We start from the raw sequence: 16,604 nt of genomic DNA, 5'->3' as shown, positions 1-16,604 counted from the left end.
AGGTAAATCATATCAATGTACAGAATTTCTTCAGCATTTCAAGAAAAGTAGTAAGAGGAAAAATTATTTGTGTTTTTTTCCAAAACAATCCCCAAATAAGGCTGTTAAGGGTGCCAAGTGGCCTTGGTTTTAGCAGGAAGCTTTTTACAGATCATGAATAAGTAAAAAGAAGGAAATTAATAAAGTTTGCCAGTCTAACACAGAAAAAAAAATAAAAACAAAGGGACATATCTCAAAGTACAGATACTGTTTAAAATGTACGGTAGTGACTTGAAAAGGAACAAGAACATCACCAAAATCATAACTAGTGCAAACATATCTACATACAGATGTATGTATCTTGGTGAGGAGTGTTATACATAGGCACATATGTCCAAAGGCATCAATAACATTCCTAATTTGAGGGGTTAAATCGCTCACTGGGGAGGTCCCTTCTATGTTTTAACACACATTTTATTTAGTTTTCTAGGTGCATATCTGTCAGAGTGGCCTTTTTTGTTTTGGTTGCTTGGGTTTTCCTGGTTAGAAATCAATGTATTAACTTCTTTTCATGGCTGGCTTTTCTCAGTAAGAAGGAGTCCTGAAAAATGGATACAGACATTCTGGATTTGTTTGCTTTCCCTGGAACATTGTTCTGTAGCTGAGACTCTTTGGCAGAGGATATTTTGTCCCCAGGTTTCACAGAGACTCTTCTTGCCTCCGAGTTCCCATTCCATTTAGGGAACAATTGCTGAAGTGCCTCATAGATTGACATCTTTCTTTTCATGTGCCAGGGGATTTCTGAGGCTGTCCCAAAGAGCCATCTCTACTCTGAGACACCATGGCACAAGTCCTGTGGGGGCTGCAGCCTGGACTCCAGTGATGGAGTGACCTAAAATGGCCAGGAGACAAAGCAATGTGGAAACCCCTGGGAGGAATATCAGCTGCTGCACCGGCAGGGGAAATGTAATGATTTTTAAGTACTCCAGGCTCCAACCTTAACTCCTCACAGAAAAGGCTGTAGGAAGCATTCTTGTGAGCAGCTCCATGACAAGAGAGGCACGATTGCCCAAACGTGGGGCTTATTGCTGGAGGTGAAAAGGCAATGTCTTAATATTGATGGGAGACTGCTCTGCTCATCTTGAGAATGATGAACAGCACAGCTCATGTCCACTTGGCTTTCCTTTGCCTCCCTTCCTCCCTCAGACCCCAAGCTGGGTGTTTTTGTCCATGTTGTCTTGTGGGAGTTGTTATTCATCAAGCCAACCTCCTGAATCATCCCGGGAGAGCAGCACTGAATAAATGAGCACTGTGAATGAATGGTCAGGGAACACACTGACAGTTCAGCAGTGCTGATGGTAGTGGGATCAGACTGGAACCTGTGCCTTGGTCCCGTTAGTTTGGGAGTTTTAGATGGAGCTTCACTGGAAGATGGAGAGCACACTAGGTTTGGAAGAGGGGGAAGGTCACAAAGTAAACAATGAAAGTATGGCCATGCCACTTGAGCTCGGGAGAAAGGAAAAATTAAATCCCTTAAATTGCAACCTGCTGCATTTATTGGACTACGTTTTGGTAGTGGATAATGTGATGGATTCCTCAACTCCTGGCTGCCCAAATAAGTGGATAAAGACATAATCAACGCCTTTGCTGAACTGATGATCTGATGCAGTAGCTACTTTGTGTAGCTCAGGACTGATGTGCAGGTTGGTGCTGGAGTAGGGTTGGCTTTTGCAGAGCCAAATGGCTCCAGCCTTTTGTGTCTGTGGTATCTCCATGAGCAGAGTCAAGCTCTGGGCCTCAGAATTCCCAAGCTGTGCATGGCTTGCTCTGTGCTGGGCACTGAGTACAAGCTGGCAGGGAGGCAGTCAGTCCTGAGACAACACATCCATCTTCTTTGGAAAGCAGTATTTGTGCACTAACTCTGCTTTTTGTAGAAGGGAAGCCATCAGCTATTAAACATCTAAGTTTAGCTTCGTTGTCCACTTGTCACAGATTGGAGGAGGAGAATCTTGGCTGATTCCTGACTGCTTTTCAACTTTGGGAAGGTGAAAAATTCGTGGAAAGAATGAAACTGGAACATGAAAGCCTGCAGAAAAAATTGGTGCAGCCATAATATAACCAAACTGTGCAATCTTACACAGACAATGTTGCAGAGCATTTCTAGATGCTGGAATAAATATCTTGTGTCTGCAGAGGGCACCTGCTATGTCTGGAGATCCACTCCCTAGTGCACTGTGCTCTTTCATTTGGGGTGTCTTTGAAGTGAATTTGTATATTGATGTTTGTCCAGTCAGTACCTGAAAGACTTTCATTTTTGAATTTCTTCTTAAGGGTAGGTGAAAATAAAGACCACCATGTGTATATTTAAAGTGGTTACAGATGAGATATTTTTGCAAATGAGGAACAAACCTACAAAGAATATAAAATCTGGATCCAACTGTATGGCTCTATAGACAGGCAGAAATATTTTGGCTGGCTGAAAACCTGGTTCTTGGTCCCTGCTTTTCCTCTACTCAGCCAGAGTGAGAACACTCATCAGAAGTGTTCAAGTACTGAAGTGTGTTGCTTTTTAATGCACTGAGAATTACCAAGAAACCAAAGATTTTCTTTATTCCTGCCTGGAGCTCCCAGGAAGCTGTGTAAGTGTCTATCAGTTCACTTGGTCAGGACTTGTGTTGGCTTGTTGGCTGGCTGCAGGCAGCTGGGTAATTTAAGTGGCAGTGATGTGTAACACCCTACAGTTGTTTGGTCTGTTGAACAAGGAGGAGATGCCCTCACCTGCTGACATCATTGTGGTAGCTAGAGCAGGCTGGAGCCTATCCTGCAAAAAAAAACCTGCAAAAAACTGGCAAAAAACCTGTTCAGGAGAAGGGATAAGGGCATTGGTGGTGAGCTGTTCTCTGTGCTGTGACACACGAGTTAGAGAACTCAACCTGACTTGTTTAAAAACAAGGTCTGGTAGGAACAGCCACCACAGCAGCTACTGAAGCTCAAGGAGAAATCCAAGAAACTTTAGCAGGCAGAGGTGCTTTCTTCCTGCAGCTTTCTGAACTCATCAGAACCTGAACACAGCTCAGTAGAAATGGAGGGCAGGGATGTGCTGCATGGTGTTGGTGTGCCTCAGGACCTGAGAGATCCCAGAACAAGGTTCTCAGCTTGAATGCATTCCCTTGACTATCAGGCACAACCATCTCTGGTTCCCAGAGACCCCTCTCCTCAGCTCAGAGATAAAAACACTTTTTAACACCAAAGCTGCTGTGTTCCCACGCCTGCTGTGTCATGGGGGAGGCTGGTCTTGAACAATAGCAGAGGAATAAAGAATGGCCCTGCTAATCGATATCCTGCCCAGACGCTGAGTCAGGTGGCAGCTCGGGCCTCTTTAAAAAAATCCCTGCATTGTTCCTGATTTCTCATTTGACTGGGGAAAGTTTTATCTGTAAGGAAAGAAAACACACAGGACCAAGTGTCTCTGCCTGCTCCACCATTCCCTTCCCACACCACCCCCACTCAGATTTGCTGTCTTTGTCCTGTGGTGGCCTCCAGCACTGAGGGATATGGATATGATTTGCTAGTTTGGATATGATTTGGAGCTGAGTGTGATGTGCTGTAGTCAGCACAAGGTGACTGTGGTCTGAGCAGGGCACCCTGAGTAACACACCTGCAAGGCTTTAGATAATGCACTCTTTCACACCCACACTTTTATTTATATTTATGTGTTTGGTTTTAAAATTATCAGAAGGCAAGACAGGGATGCAGGCACAGGTTTCCAGAAAATTTCTCCATAGATGAATGTTTAGAGCCCTGGCAGGATGCTAAGACAGTCTGTGTGTGAACAGACATTTGGAAAATTGACAGAAGTGATATTTGCTTAAACAAACTGCAAGATCCCGTAGCTCAAGCTCTTGAATCCACCTCAGATGCACTAAAAACATTTTCCAGAAGGAGAAGGGGCCCAGCGAGGCTTTTTGAAATGTCTGAATCTCACAGAGCCTTGCAGGATCTCCTTTGGGGGTTTCATCCATCTCCTGTTAGCCCTGAGCATCACCCCAGAGCTCCTCTCACCAGCCTGGAGTGGGGCAGGGGAAACTGGGGGCTCTGCTCCTTCACCTGCACTGAAGAAGGAGAAAGCCCAGAGACACTCAGGATTTTCCTCAGGGCTGGGGGGTCCCTAGGACATCTTTGGCTCAGCAGAGGGGGAGAGCGTGGTCCAGGCTGTGCCGCCGGGCAGGAACTGTTGGAGCTGCAAAGGGAACTGCTAAGGGTTACATTTGTGTGTGCAGATAGGAGATAAGAGCTGACCTACCCTTCACCCCAAACTGAGCTCCCTGAAGCTCAGACAAGGTAAGCAAGTGCTTGTGAAAATGCTGGGGGGGAACCTGCCAGACTGGCGAACTTGCTGCTCCTGTCTGGGGCTGGGAGCAGACCTCCAGCCACTGTCCATGGAGTCCATGAGGAGCTTTAGGTTCTCGACTAAAATGCTTGAGGACTGATAGCATGGAGGAATCAGGAACTGTGGGTGCCTGTCAGGAATCAGAGAGAGGGGCAGGCGTGGAGAGAGAAACAGAAATTACAGGCGAAATGGAGAAATTATTTCAAATGGAGCTGAAATGGCATCTACAAGATATTTGAGCAGCACCTTTCCTGCACATGGTCTCTGATTACTGCTCAAAGATATCTCTACAGTAATAGACGTTACAGATACTGCCAGTCTCTTCCCCCTGTGCAAATATAAACAGGTCTGCATCCACATCTAAGTGTGTGACAGAGCTCCCACTTCGAATATTTGTTTCTTCTGGGAAAGAAACATCTCCCTTTAGTGATATCCCTGAGTGTTTAAGTCTCCTGGGAGCCTCGGATGTGTTTTTCACAGTAGGGGAAGTGGTGCCTGCCAACACAAGCATGGAATGACATGGGGAGGGCTGGCCTGGCCCAACACCAAGCTCTCACCCCTAAATCCTACGTGCCTGCTGTCCAGGGACAGAACAGGAGGATCTGTCTGTCCTGCTGCTGCCTGTGATGTGCATTGGTGAGATGTGTTTTTGTATTGGATCTCAGGGAGTAGGGAGAGACTCTTTTTGCTCATGGTGTCTTTATGAAAACTAGGAAACAGAAAGCATGGCTATCTCAGGAGATGTTTTTCCAAAAAAGCACACACCAAGAAAAAGTGACTCACTCTTCTCTCTATGAATGTAAATTCAGGGTGCCAGAGGATCACTCACAAAGCTGGGCAGGTTAAAGGCTCAGTGCAGCTCAGCCTTGCAAAGGAGGGGACTTCCTGGAGGTGAACTGAACATTTCTTTTCAGACCTGGGTGTCTGTGCTGAGGCTGCTCATAAGGCACCATTGGCACCAGCTGGGAAATTGAGCAGCTGAGCCAACCACACCTGCCCATGGGAATAAAAAGGAGTCCTTTAGCCTCTTACAGAGGTTTGCTGTGTGTCAGAGCCTGGTAGCAGTGCTGTGCTGAGTTGGTTGCTCTCCAGAGCAGTGCTGCTTGAGCTACTGGGCCCCACCTGTGGTAGCCCAGGTAGTGGGGGCATTCTTGGTATATCTTTGGGTCCAAATTCCTGAGTTTCAGGTTGTTTTGAAACATTCCAGCCAGTATGTGGCCAGTTGGGCTGTGTCTGCTCTTGCCATGTGGAGTTAATGGTGACCATGGCAAGGATGGAATCAGGATGTTTTTGCTCTAACAACACATATTGGTCTGTGATCTGGTTAAACCTCTTTTTCTTTTGTGGGACTCAGCTCACAGACTGTGGGTGCACAACAGAAATACCTTTCTCATGAGCTTGTTCACCTTCCCCTGAAAATCTGGTGGAAAAGGGCTTAAGTCCTAATCAAGCTGTTAGTCACAGCAGGTTTCCCAGGCCTTGGGGCTGCCTGAGCAGGGGGTTAATCTCTGTGGGGTGTATGCCAGGCACGCTGCTGGTGGCTCTGCTCCATGCAGATGGGAGTGCTTGCCTGGGAAAGGAATCACTTTGGGCAGCAGATCTTTCCTCCCTGGGAGGGAACAGTGGGCAGGCATGAAGCATTCAGGGGACACGTCCATCAGCGTGTTTGAGCAAAGAAAAATCCCTTTGCAAGGAACCCACGGGCGTTTCAAGAGGAAAAAATTGTTTGCTGCAGGGCTGGTGTCGTGGCAGCTTCCAGTGGAGATGGGATGGGCAGACGGATGGATGGACAGAGGAGAGGGTGAAAGGTGCCTCCTTCCAAGGCAGCAGCTGGTGAGAAGGAGCCCGGGCTGCTCAGTGTCACGGCACACGTGGCCGTGGGGAAGCGTGAGCCCAGCTTCAGTCCTTGTCAGTGGCACCTCGTTGACTTTTTAGCGCTTCCTTATCGCGGCCGTGCTCACCTCGCGCCGCGCTGATAAAATGCCACGGCCGGGGGGATCTGCTGAGCAGCCCTGCAGGAATCCCTGCAGAGCATGGGAGTCTGAGCTGCAGCCACCAGCCCGGGCTCCAGGACACTGCAAGGTAACAAAGGAACGCTCCTAAGCCGGGACAAGGCGAGGGAGGGATGATCTCCGAGGTGTTTGCGATGGGACTGGCACGGCAGCAGGTGGATTTGGGGTGGGAATAGGGGTTTGCAAAAGTTGGGTTTGCTGTGACTTTCCCATACCTAGCAGAGTTGGAAGTGTGAGCCATGTGAAGTGATTGCAGGATGTTAGTTCTCAGAGCTATAAACAATAGAGTTGGGAAGGAATGCCCAGGGTGGTTTGTTTTTTTTTTTTTTTTTTTCCTTTCTTCTCCAGTAATAACATTTCTCTCTCGGGGTATTCAGCACCTAAATAGTTCTCATACAAACCTTAGTTATCACTAAAAAAAGGGTATTATTTTCACACATTACCTTACCTCTAGGCCTACCTGTGGACCCACAGAAAATTTTAAAAGTAGTTTTAATTAATTTCTTTTTTTTTTTTTTTTAACAGGTGAGCAATTTACAGTGATACATTTGGGAGAGTCCTCTTGATGGGTTTGAACTGAGGGCCCTGAATATAAAACCCTGAGCGTCTACTGAGCAGGTATGTAATTTTTAAAACCTGTAACTGCTGGCAAACTGGCGAACAGTATCTTGCCACTACAGGAGAACAATTAAACCTGACTGGCTGGAAAGAATAATTTTCCTTCTGAGTGTGAAATTTAGATGTTATTTTCCTTTATTTTTCTTTTATTTTGTTAAAAAAAATTAAAGGGTCTTAAACTTAGTGTCCTTCTTCCTGAACTGGATTGAAAATCCATGATGTCAGAGTTTCTTGCTGAGAAAAACCTCTGAAGTTTTTACTACGTAACCTGGGGTCAAAGTCCTTTAATTTTTTTTGTGGTTGAAGTTTTGACTTTGCCTTTACTAGTCCAAATATTCTAAGTGATTAAAGGTGAAACAAGGGATTTCTTTAGAGAGAGGAATTATAGTTAACAACAGAAAGTTGCAGCAAAATCAAGGAAAGGTTTCAATTTGACTTGCTGTTCTTCTTTTACATCTTATTCAGAAAATAGGCTTATACAGCTCTTGGCACGTTTTTTTTTTCTTCTTTGGCTACAGCTCTACTCTGTACTATGTTATTCATTGAATGTTATTATCCCAGATCACTTATATAGCACTGCTCTTGAAATCATCCCTGTAATCACTTCCACATGCTGCAGACTTGCAGAATGGAACAAACTCCCTCCATATTCCCTGTATTGACAAGAGCTTTGCCAAGTTCTTATTCTCCAATACTTGCTGGGATACCTCAAAGTTTATTTTCAAAATCATAGTCTCAAAGCTCTTTTCACAAGAATATCTAGTTGTCTTTGCCCCAGTCACCTTTAGAAGTCTTACTTTTTTCCCACCAACTTTGATATTTTCTGTGCTGTTCTCTTCTGCTTTCTTTTGTTTCTGCCCAACATCTTGTACTAGCATCTCTTTATTTCAGAGCCTCACCATTCTTCTATCACCCCCCACCAACATCTGGAACTCTGTGTGGGAAACCTGGGCCTTTTCCCAAGGCCACCACTCTTCATCACCCCCAGCACTTCCACTCTTCTCCCTGACAGTGACATTCAGATCCCCACACCTTTTACTGTGTCTCAGCTCTGTCTTGCATATGAACCTATAAAATCTCACCTTTTTTCCTCTATGCTGTTTGGTTGAAAATCTCCTTTATGCCTCTTTTCCAGGCCTTCAAAATTTATTATACTGCACTTCAATATTGTTGGTCTCTTCAAATTTTTTTTTGGACTCTGTTCATGCTAGGCAGGATTGAGACCACAGTGAATAGCTAATTCCCCTTGACATGAATGCTGATTGTCTGCCCACCTAGGAGTTAGGCAAGGGAATATGAAGGTGTTTGTTGCCAGTGTGCCATCTGGCACCCCCTGTTAGCCCTTTGAGAGCTGTAATTGGATTCCCAGTGCTGCTGATGCCCTGCTCTGTGAGTGATGCCCTCAAAATCTGTATTGTGTAACAGCCCGAGGGTGGTATCTAGTTCTTGCTTCTGCCCACCAGGATGCCTCTGCCTCTCCCTCTGTCAGGGCTATATCTCATACAGGGTTTTCTTTCAAATTTTAAGGAGCTTCCACTTCAGATTTGAGTGAATTTCATTCTCAAATGTGCTCCAGCCTTAAGGGCAGAGCCTTTTGCCCAAGACACTCAAGGTCAAATGGAGAAAGTGTTGGTCTTAATTTTTTTCCTTCTTTTTTTCCCCACGTTATAGTGAAACATCCTAATTAGTGACTTACTGGGCCATGTCACCACCAGCCTGACTTACTATAATTTTATCTTTTTTTTCTGCTTTGATGCCCCTCCTGCATTTTGTACATAGACCAGGAAAGACAGCAAGGTGGTGAGTCCCATTTTCAGATGGATACATGTGCTACAGATCCATGTGAGATAGTCATGTCCTTATGAAACCATGCCCTCAGCATCTGTTTTTCCATGGATATCTGATGTAGCATCCCCTAAGGGTGCTGGTATTTGCTGGTGCTCTTCTGAAGTCCCCAGTGCCAGCCACCTCCACTCTTTGTGCAGCAGTGAAGGGATGTGAACTGCCAGCTGAGCTGCTCCTGTTTGCTGCTGACCTAGTGAAAAGGTCCACCATGCCAGCAAAAAAGGGAGGAGGAGGAAGAGAAGAAAAAGGGAATAGAGAAAATAAAAAGTGGAGCATGAAGTTAATGAAAGTGGGGGAGTATTTCTGGTATTATAATGTCACCAGAATTAGGTTTCTTTAGCTCCTGCTGTGCTTTGCTAGAAACAAGTCTAGTTAGCAGCAACAGATGTGAATATAACAGCTGTACAACTGTCAGGGGAGTGAGAGAAGCTATGAGAAATCCATGAATTAAGTAGATTCTGTTACTTTCTTTGTGTGGAGGTCTTAGAAGTGGAAGTTTTGCAAGTGTGTCCTGCTGGCTGCTCATGTCCAGTGATCGGGATGTTACAGAAGGTGAGAGAAGGGTGCAGCGAACAAGATGCATGGTATGTTTTCAGTCAGGAAAAGGAGAACACTTGGGGAATAGGTTACTGGAGCTGCTGGGGAATGATGGGGTAGCTGGGATGAAAGATGTAGTTTAGGAGTAGACACTAATGTTGCAGAAGTAGGGATGGGAATTTGTGCAGCTAAGAATAAATGCGTTTATGGAAAGGATACTGGTGGTTATTTAGTAACCAGAAACTTAAATGATCAAAGAGTTTAGTAAGACTTTCTGACTTTGCCTTGCCCTTCCAAAAATATATCATGGTTGTGTGGAGGGTCACTTCCCATCCCTTCTTAGATGTTAATCACTCCCTTCAGTATAGGTGGCCTATCAGATTGCACAGGCTGGGTAAACACTGGGATATGTGATAGCATATTTGCTGGGCTGCAGGATCTATAGGTAAGGCTGATATCTGGAATGCCAAGACATTTGTGAGGCAGGATTCCTGCTCTCTTCAGCTGCTTGCCCTCCAAGTGGAGGGAGAAGGCATTTCAAATTCCTTGCAAGCTCCAGGCTATAAACAGGCTCTTCCTGTATGAAACAATAAGAATCTAACAGTGCTTAGGAGTTGTCTGCTTTTCTGAACAGATCTAATACTATGAGATATGCTTTTGTAGGGAGGAGGAAGCCCATCACTTGTGGGGACAGAAGAGCCTGGTGCTACTTGTGTAGATTATCCAAGAAGATGTTATTGAAGACAGAGTCATGGGGTAAAGAAGAAATCAAAGTCCCATCAAGCTGAAGCAGAGACAGAAAGGGGAAGGAGTCAAAACAAAAAGAAAGCAGGAAAGAGGAAGAAAATAACTAGGCAAAAGTGGGAGAACTATTAGCATTGTTCTATACAATGGAGAAGTGGCTCAGCCATTAAATACACTCCATAAACACTGTATTTTTTCAGCTAGCTAGGCTAAGGGCCTCTGTGGGGGCAAGTACACAAATGATGGGTCCCCAAGCCCTGCTGCTCTCTCAATGAGAGTAGAATTTATCACCTATATAACAATCCTGAATTCATCTGGGGGGAGATGCTGTGGCTCTAGCATGGTCTGGCTCATCTGTATCACATTTCTGAGTAAGCCTGTATTCCCCAAAGTAATGTGAAGGTTGATATGAGCAAGGGAATGCATTTGGTATTTTACTTGGTGAATTCCAGAGGAAGTGCCACATGCAGTAGTCATGGATGCTGTGTTTATCCTTAACCCTCTTGCTAGCTTGAAGACAGTGGTGCTGCAGCTTGGGTCTCTGAAGCTGTTTTTGGCACGTAGGCTTTTGGCACTAAAAATCTCCATGAGTCTGTCACCACAGGCCACAGCCATTCCTTGGGGTGCAGGGTATGCATGGTGTTGGTGCTTTGGAATTATTTGTAAGGCATTGCTCTGTTTTGCCTGGTCCTAGTCAGGGGACTGAAGTGAAGGTTACTAAAATGCAAACCACTTGGATGATGCAGCAACAGAAGTGTCCCTTATAGCTAAACTAAAATTTTCTAGGAGGTAGGTTGTTCTCACACTCATCAGCTGTGACAATGGGGGAAAAGTGCCTGTCCAGGTAGGGCTTGTTTCACCTGGACCCTTTGTTTACACAGAGCAAAACCATGGGGTTTCATACCTTCTTCTACAATAAAACGTGAACTTCAGATATTCCTGTAGGTACAGACTATGTGACCCTGTCCCAGATGGGAAATCTGAATGGAAAGATGCCAGATCCATGAGCCCTTTTCCTTCCTGGGATGAAATTCCTTCTTTTTCATTGTGAATCTTACCAGCCAAGGGTGTTGCCTCACCTTATTCATTAGCCAGCTAGTGTTGCTGTAATTAGGGGTTAAGTAGTTAATCTTAAAAAAATCCCTTGGAAGTCAAGGAATCCATATATTTGCTTATTTGTAATTTGTATACTGCCCCTGAGGCAACCAGACATGGGAATGTAATCCCATATTTGTGTATTTAACAACTGAAAAGATGATGTGAGAAGAAGTTTGGGTTTACAACAGCATAAAGAAAACTGTGACTGTCTAACCTCCTGTTTCACCTCTCCTGTTGCAGGTCATGCATCTTCCTGGTGCCCAGTCCTTTGGAAATCCTGTACTTCAGTGTGCATTGAGACTGGTTTTCTGACACAGGATGGAGCTGAGAGTGTGCTTAAGCTTGTTTTTGTCCCAGCCAGAGAAGGGAAATCTTTCTTCATCAGGGACCTGTTTGTGGTAGGCTCTACAGAAACACTCATCAAATGTTGACTTTACTTAAAGCTCTTAGAATCAAATTAGATGAGGTAGGCTGAGCCAGGAATAGATGGTGCTGCCACAGTGCTTCTAGAGAGGTTTGTTGTTGTTGCTGTTTTTTTGGAATGCAGATGTTAAGACTTTATGGGAAACCCGTCAGTCCTCCAAATGAGTGGAGATGTGTAGTTGTAAGGAGGAGTAAACATTGGAAAGTTGGTCATTTGTGGCTGAATGCTATTGACAAGACTGCAAGATAGTAACTGATCAGTAGGAATGACTCAAAAATCAGTGATCTGCAAAAATAAAATCCTGACCACAAACCAGAAAAACAGTACTGCAATAGTCTGGATGACTCAGAAAGATGGGGCCAAGCATAACATTAGCTGCTGTAAGTCACATGTCAAAGGAACACAGGCTACATTTATCAGTTGGCAAGTTTGTCTCTGGAAGGAGTGGGGGCTGGTGCAGCTCACTGGCTGACTACAGAATTCCAGGAGGATGCTGTAGCTGGGGGAACTCGGGCAGATTCCAGTAAATAACGTCAAACTGCATGGTTCTAGGAAGGGCTGAGTGTGCGTGCCTGTGTGATTTAGCACTAACATGTCACTTCCCATGTACTCTGTTCAGTGCTTTTGTTGGTAATTCCTGGATGGAAGAGGTTTCAGGGACAATGCCTGAGGGTGCTAAAGAATTGGAAGTGTGCCTTCCAGTAAAAGAGGTTGAAGAGGTGGAGTGAAAAGGGAAAGCTGAAGGCTAACTTTTTTCAGCATCTAGATATACCTAGAAGGAGAACAAACTTCCTGTGGTCTAGCAGACTGAGGGGCACTAAAACCCAAAAACAGGAATATGAAACTGGAGTAAAAAAAAAACACCCCAAAATGATATGAGAAAAAGCACTATTTTTAAACATCATCTGTAATTAACCACTAAAAGAACTCAGCGAGGTTTTGGAGGATCCTTCCCATGAGGCTTTAAAGTTGTGGCTGGATTCTTGTCAGAAAGTGGACACTTGTAGAGATGGGAAGGATTTCTGCCAAGTTTTCTGATGCAAGTTTGTGAAGAAGTGGGTCTGGATGATTGTGCCACTTCTTTCTGGCATTACAGTCAGATGTTGGCTCATAGCTGCTGGCAGTTCTGGGGTTGAGAACTGGGACCTCAGGGCAAGAGCCAAAGGCATCTCCTCTCAGCCCAGGCATTGCCCCTTTTCACCCTGCCCTGTGCACAAACTCACTACTGTTTGGTTCACTTTTTATTGGATAATGTTGCACTGATATCCCAAAGTAAATGAAGCTTCATTAGTGTCCAGTGAAGTGCTCAGTAATGACTAATTGTTATCTATCAATGGTACTTTAATTCTCTTCTAGCCAAATCAAGGCATTCCTTTTACAGACCATCATCTATAGCTCTGTCATCCATTTCAAACTTTAAACCTTGTTACTCTCTTGTATTTCTTAGCCAAACTAGTTTCTATTTCTGGAAAAACTAGAATGAGTTTTTCTATTGCCTCAATGAACATTTTTTTTTCGTGGAGAAGTTATATTCCCCATGATGCCAGGTTTTGCTTTATTTCTTACCTTATGCCCTGCAGACTTAACTTTGTCAGAGGCCAAGTCTGTCCCTGTGGAAGACTCAGAGGTGCAATGTACCATTAGAAATGAGGTCTGAGAGCAGGAGAAGGATGGGTGTTGATGCAGGTGGAGGTTGGGACAGCATCAAGAGGTGCCAGCAGAGCTCTGAGCCTTTGAACACAGCCAGCACGGCCACGTCCTTGCTGTAACAGCAACACAACTTCCTAGGAAACACAATGGCCACTTGTGAGCCAGCTAGCCCAGGGCAGCAGAGGGAAGCCAGGCAGGGCAGTGTGTCCCTGTGGGCAGCAGGGCTGGCTGGGTGGGATCTGTGGATGTGACTGCCGAGGCTGTGCGGGGTGGGAAGCTTTTTCCCCTTGTGACTTCACCTGGACTGTGTGCCAACCTCGGCACACAATGTTATCACTGCAAGCCAGCACACGATCAGGATGCACAGTGGGCCCCAGGAGACTTTCTCCAAGCCTTACAGCTTTTGGCCTCGCTGGCTCTTGCCAGAAACATGCCACGGCCCCATCCCGTGGTTCTGTTTCCAGCGGTGCCAGAGCTAGCTGTGCTCGTGGATGGCTTATGCCACCGAGGTGGAGATGTGGTTGTGAGGAGTAAAGGTGAAAGGTTTTGTCAGATCTGAAGCAGAGACCTCTGCTCCACCCCACCCTTCTGTGGCTCTTTCCTTATCCAGGCTTATTGCTGTGTGCAGAACAGCAGAGTTAATGAGTCATTAAGAACACGCGGTCCCTGCTGCATGGGGACTTTGCTGCCTGGATGGAAATCTTTCCCAAGAAACCCATTCCCCTCTCTGCAGCAACACAGAGCTGTTGAAACCTCTTGGATAAATAAATGCGGTCCTTCAGGGCTTAGGCCCAGCCTATGGCAGTGGTTTCCATGGGTCAGGGATGAGTGGTCTGCCTACACCCATCTTTACTTTTGCCACTGTTAAATACCTTGCCTAAAAGGGAGAGTTGGGCCTGGATCATCAACATCTCTTGGCAGTTTCACAGATCTCCTTTCATGGCACTCTACAGAAGCTCTATCTTCTCTCTAAGGACACACTGTAGATTAAATGCTGCCTCTAGAAGTCCCAGCCTCAGCCTGCCCTCTTCCCCACACTAGGAGAAATCCTACATAGTTTATTTTGTTCTGTTCCATGAATGAGACCTCTCTGCCCAGACAAGCTCAGGCATCCTTTCCTTAAACAAAGAACCTTTCCTTAAATTCTTTGGCAGCCTTTGGTTTTCCCAGGACTGATTTTTCGAAGACATCCATGTTTTCCATGCTTTGACATTCCAAGAACACAACAGCACTGGACTAGTTGGCAGAAAAATGTGGTGATTCCAGCCTTTGACATTTAAGATTCATCATTGACATCAGGGAGATGCAAGACACTTCTTCATGCAAGTGTCTGTCTCCAGGTTGTTCAGAAGTCTTTGTAAGTTCATCAACAGCTCCCCAGGATTGGTGTTTGTGCTCTGATGGGGTTGAAATGGTGCAGTACCAAACAGGAGGTTTGAGCTGGCACCCTCATGCTGCATAAGAATCCTCAGGATGATGCAGCACTTCACCACTTGTTACTCTGGTTTCTGGGCTGCCTCACAAGTTACTTTTTGGGAGGTGGGTTGCAGATGAGGAGATTTGAGCCCTTAGAATTGCATACCAGCAGCCTATGTGTAGATCTGCAATCTCATGTGATCAGTACAAGGTAAGGAGACACTTCTGGGGGGTACCCTGACACCTTTTTCATTCAAGCTGGCAGGCACAGCTGGCTTTTGAACCAGAAAATAAGCACTCTTTTTCTAGCTTGATGAATTAGGGGTCATGGAGAACACCTAACAGGAGCTTTTGACAGCAGAGGGCTTCCAGGAAAGCTGGAGGATAAACCAGGCAGGACTGAGGTGTATCCACCTTGCCTCTGTGTGTCAACCCTAAGATGTGCAGCAGGAGTTCACGTGCAGCTCCTCAGCCACACAGAGCTCAGAGCCCTCCAGGAAGTCACTGCTTCCTGGGACAAAGTTCTCCACAGCAGAGCTACAGCTGGTGTCCCTGCAGAAGGGCAGGAGCTGACCTTCCCTTCCCTGTGCTAAAGCAAACCCAGTCTGTGTTTGTCCAGCCCTGTGAGCCATCAAGAGTCCCCTGGATCAGCAGTCCCCTTTTTCATGATCCACCCCTCTCCAGCACTTGGTGACTTTCGTAAAATGTTTGATGTTTTCTTCCAGTTTGTTGATTAAAATATCCTGATGCCAAACACCCTCCAGGATCTTGGTGCAAACACACTATAAAAGATACCCCAATCACTTCTAGGTCTCAACTGTGTTTTGGAACGAGTCTGATAGGTCATTTATAGTCTGTTTAATGACTGCTGTCTTATTTTTATGCCAAGCAAGTTCTTTAATCATAGTGCCACATGACAGAAGGGAAACTGCCTTCCAGATCTCAAGTATATTGTACCAGCTTTGTTATATTTAACAATAGTACATGCAATTTCCTCAGAGAAAATTAGGAGCACAGTTCAGTGGGGGTGAATTCTCTATAAGCCCGTGTTGGTTGCCCCTAGTTCTATTTCCCTCTTTTTATTCCCTGTGTTCTTCGTTACCCACTTGGCTGTTTAGCTCAGGTCTGAGATCCTATCACAGATCTGTAGTTACCTGTGAGTAATTATGAGATAATTATAAAATAATTGTGCCCTTCTACATAGTCTTTACAAAATGCCACGCTATAGGATTTCTTCTACTCCTCCAGGACTTACCCATTGCACCAAGAAGTACAGAAGACCAATATAATAATGGAATTATGTATGCAGCTTATGAAAAAAACCCCAAACTAAAGAAAGTTAGACATTTTAGTGCAAGGTATCTAATCCTGGTGATTTAAAATGCATGATTTTAGTAGGTGGTATTTAACTCCTCTGAGATACTACAAGAATAGACATGTCATTAACAAGGTCTTCATCAACTACTTTCTTTCCTCTCAGCAGTAGGATAGGAGTATTATTGATTTCTTTTGCAGTTCTCTGCATTGTTATTGAATAATCTAAGATTTCCATCTGATAACAGATGAATACTATGAGTTGGACTCATTCTGGTCTTAATTTACTTTTTAAAAAAATACCTTTGTCTGTCTTTTTTTCCCGCCCTTTCACCTCCATAATATTTTTTACAATTCTTATCTTCTAATTTATATTCAGTTTCTCATACTGTTTGTTGCATGTTTTATATTTTACTTACTTAAAGCTGCCTCCTTTCAATTTTACCTCAGGTTGTGTTTTTTCAGTTGCACTATCTTTTCTTTACCGGGGAATTGTGTATTTTTGATGCCCTGTAAATGATTTTTAAGCAGTTGCTAGTGCTTATTTATGTTTTTGTATTTAAATACTTTCTTTGTG

The 16,604-nt window shown here is 44.8% G+C and overlaps 1 protein-coding gene across 1 annotated transcript in view; it reads left to right on the top strand.

The window, feature by feature from the left end:
* Positions 1 to 16,604, top strand: part of GJA8 (gap junction protein alpha 8) — a 42,280-nt gene that overhangs the window by 6,264 nt on the left and 19,412 nt on the right. Inside the window, exons 2-3 of the mRNA XM_088157908.1 lie at positions 6,907 to 6,999; positions 11,464 to 11,621. The gene's annotated coding sequence lies outside the window, so the exon portion shown is untranslated. The remainder of the gene's footprint in view (positions 1 to 6,906; positions 7,000 to 11,463; positions 11,622 to 16,604) is intronic.

This window comes from Sturnus vulgaris, chromosome 2 (assembly GCF_052056855.1).
Source record: "Sturnus vulgaris isolate bStuVul1 chromosome 2, bStuVul1.hap1, whole genome shotgun sequence".
Classification (NCBI taxonomy): Eukaryota; Metazoa; Chordata; class Aves; order Passeriformes; family Sturnidae; genus Sturnus; species Sturnus vulgaris.
Note: the sequence above shows the minus strand (reverse complement) of the source record. Positions and strands in the feature narration are given on the sequence as shown.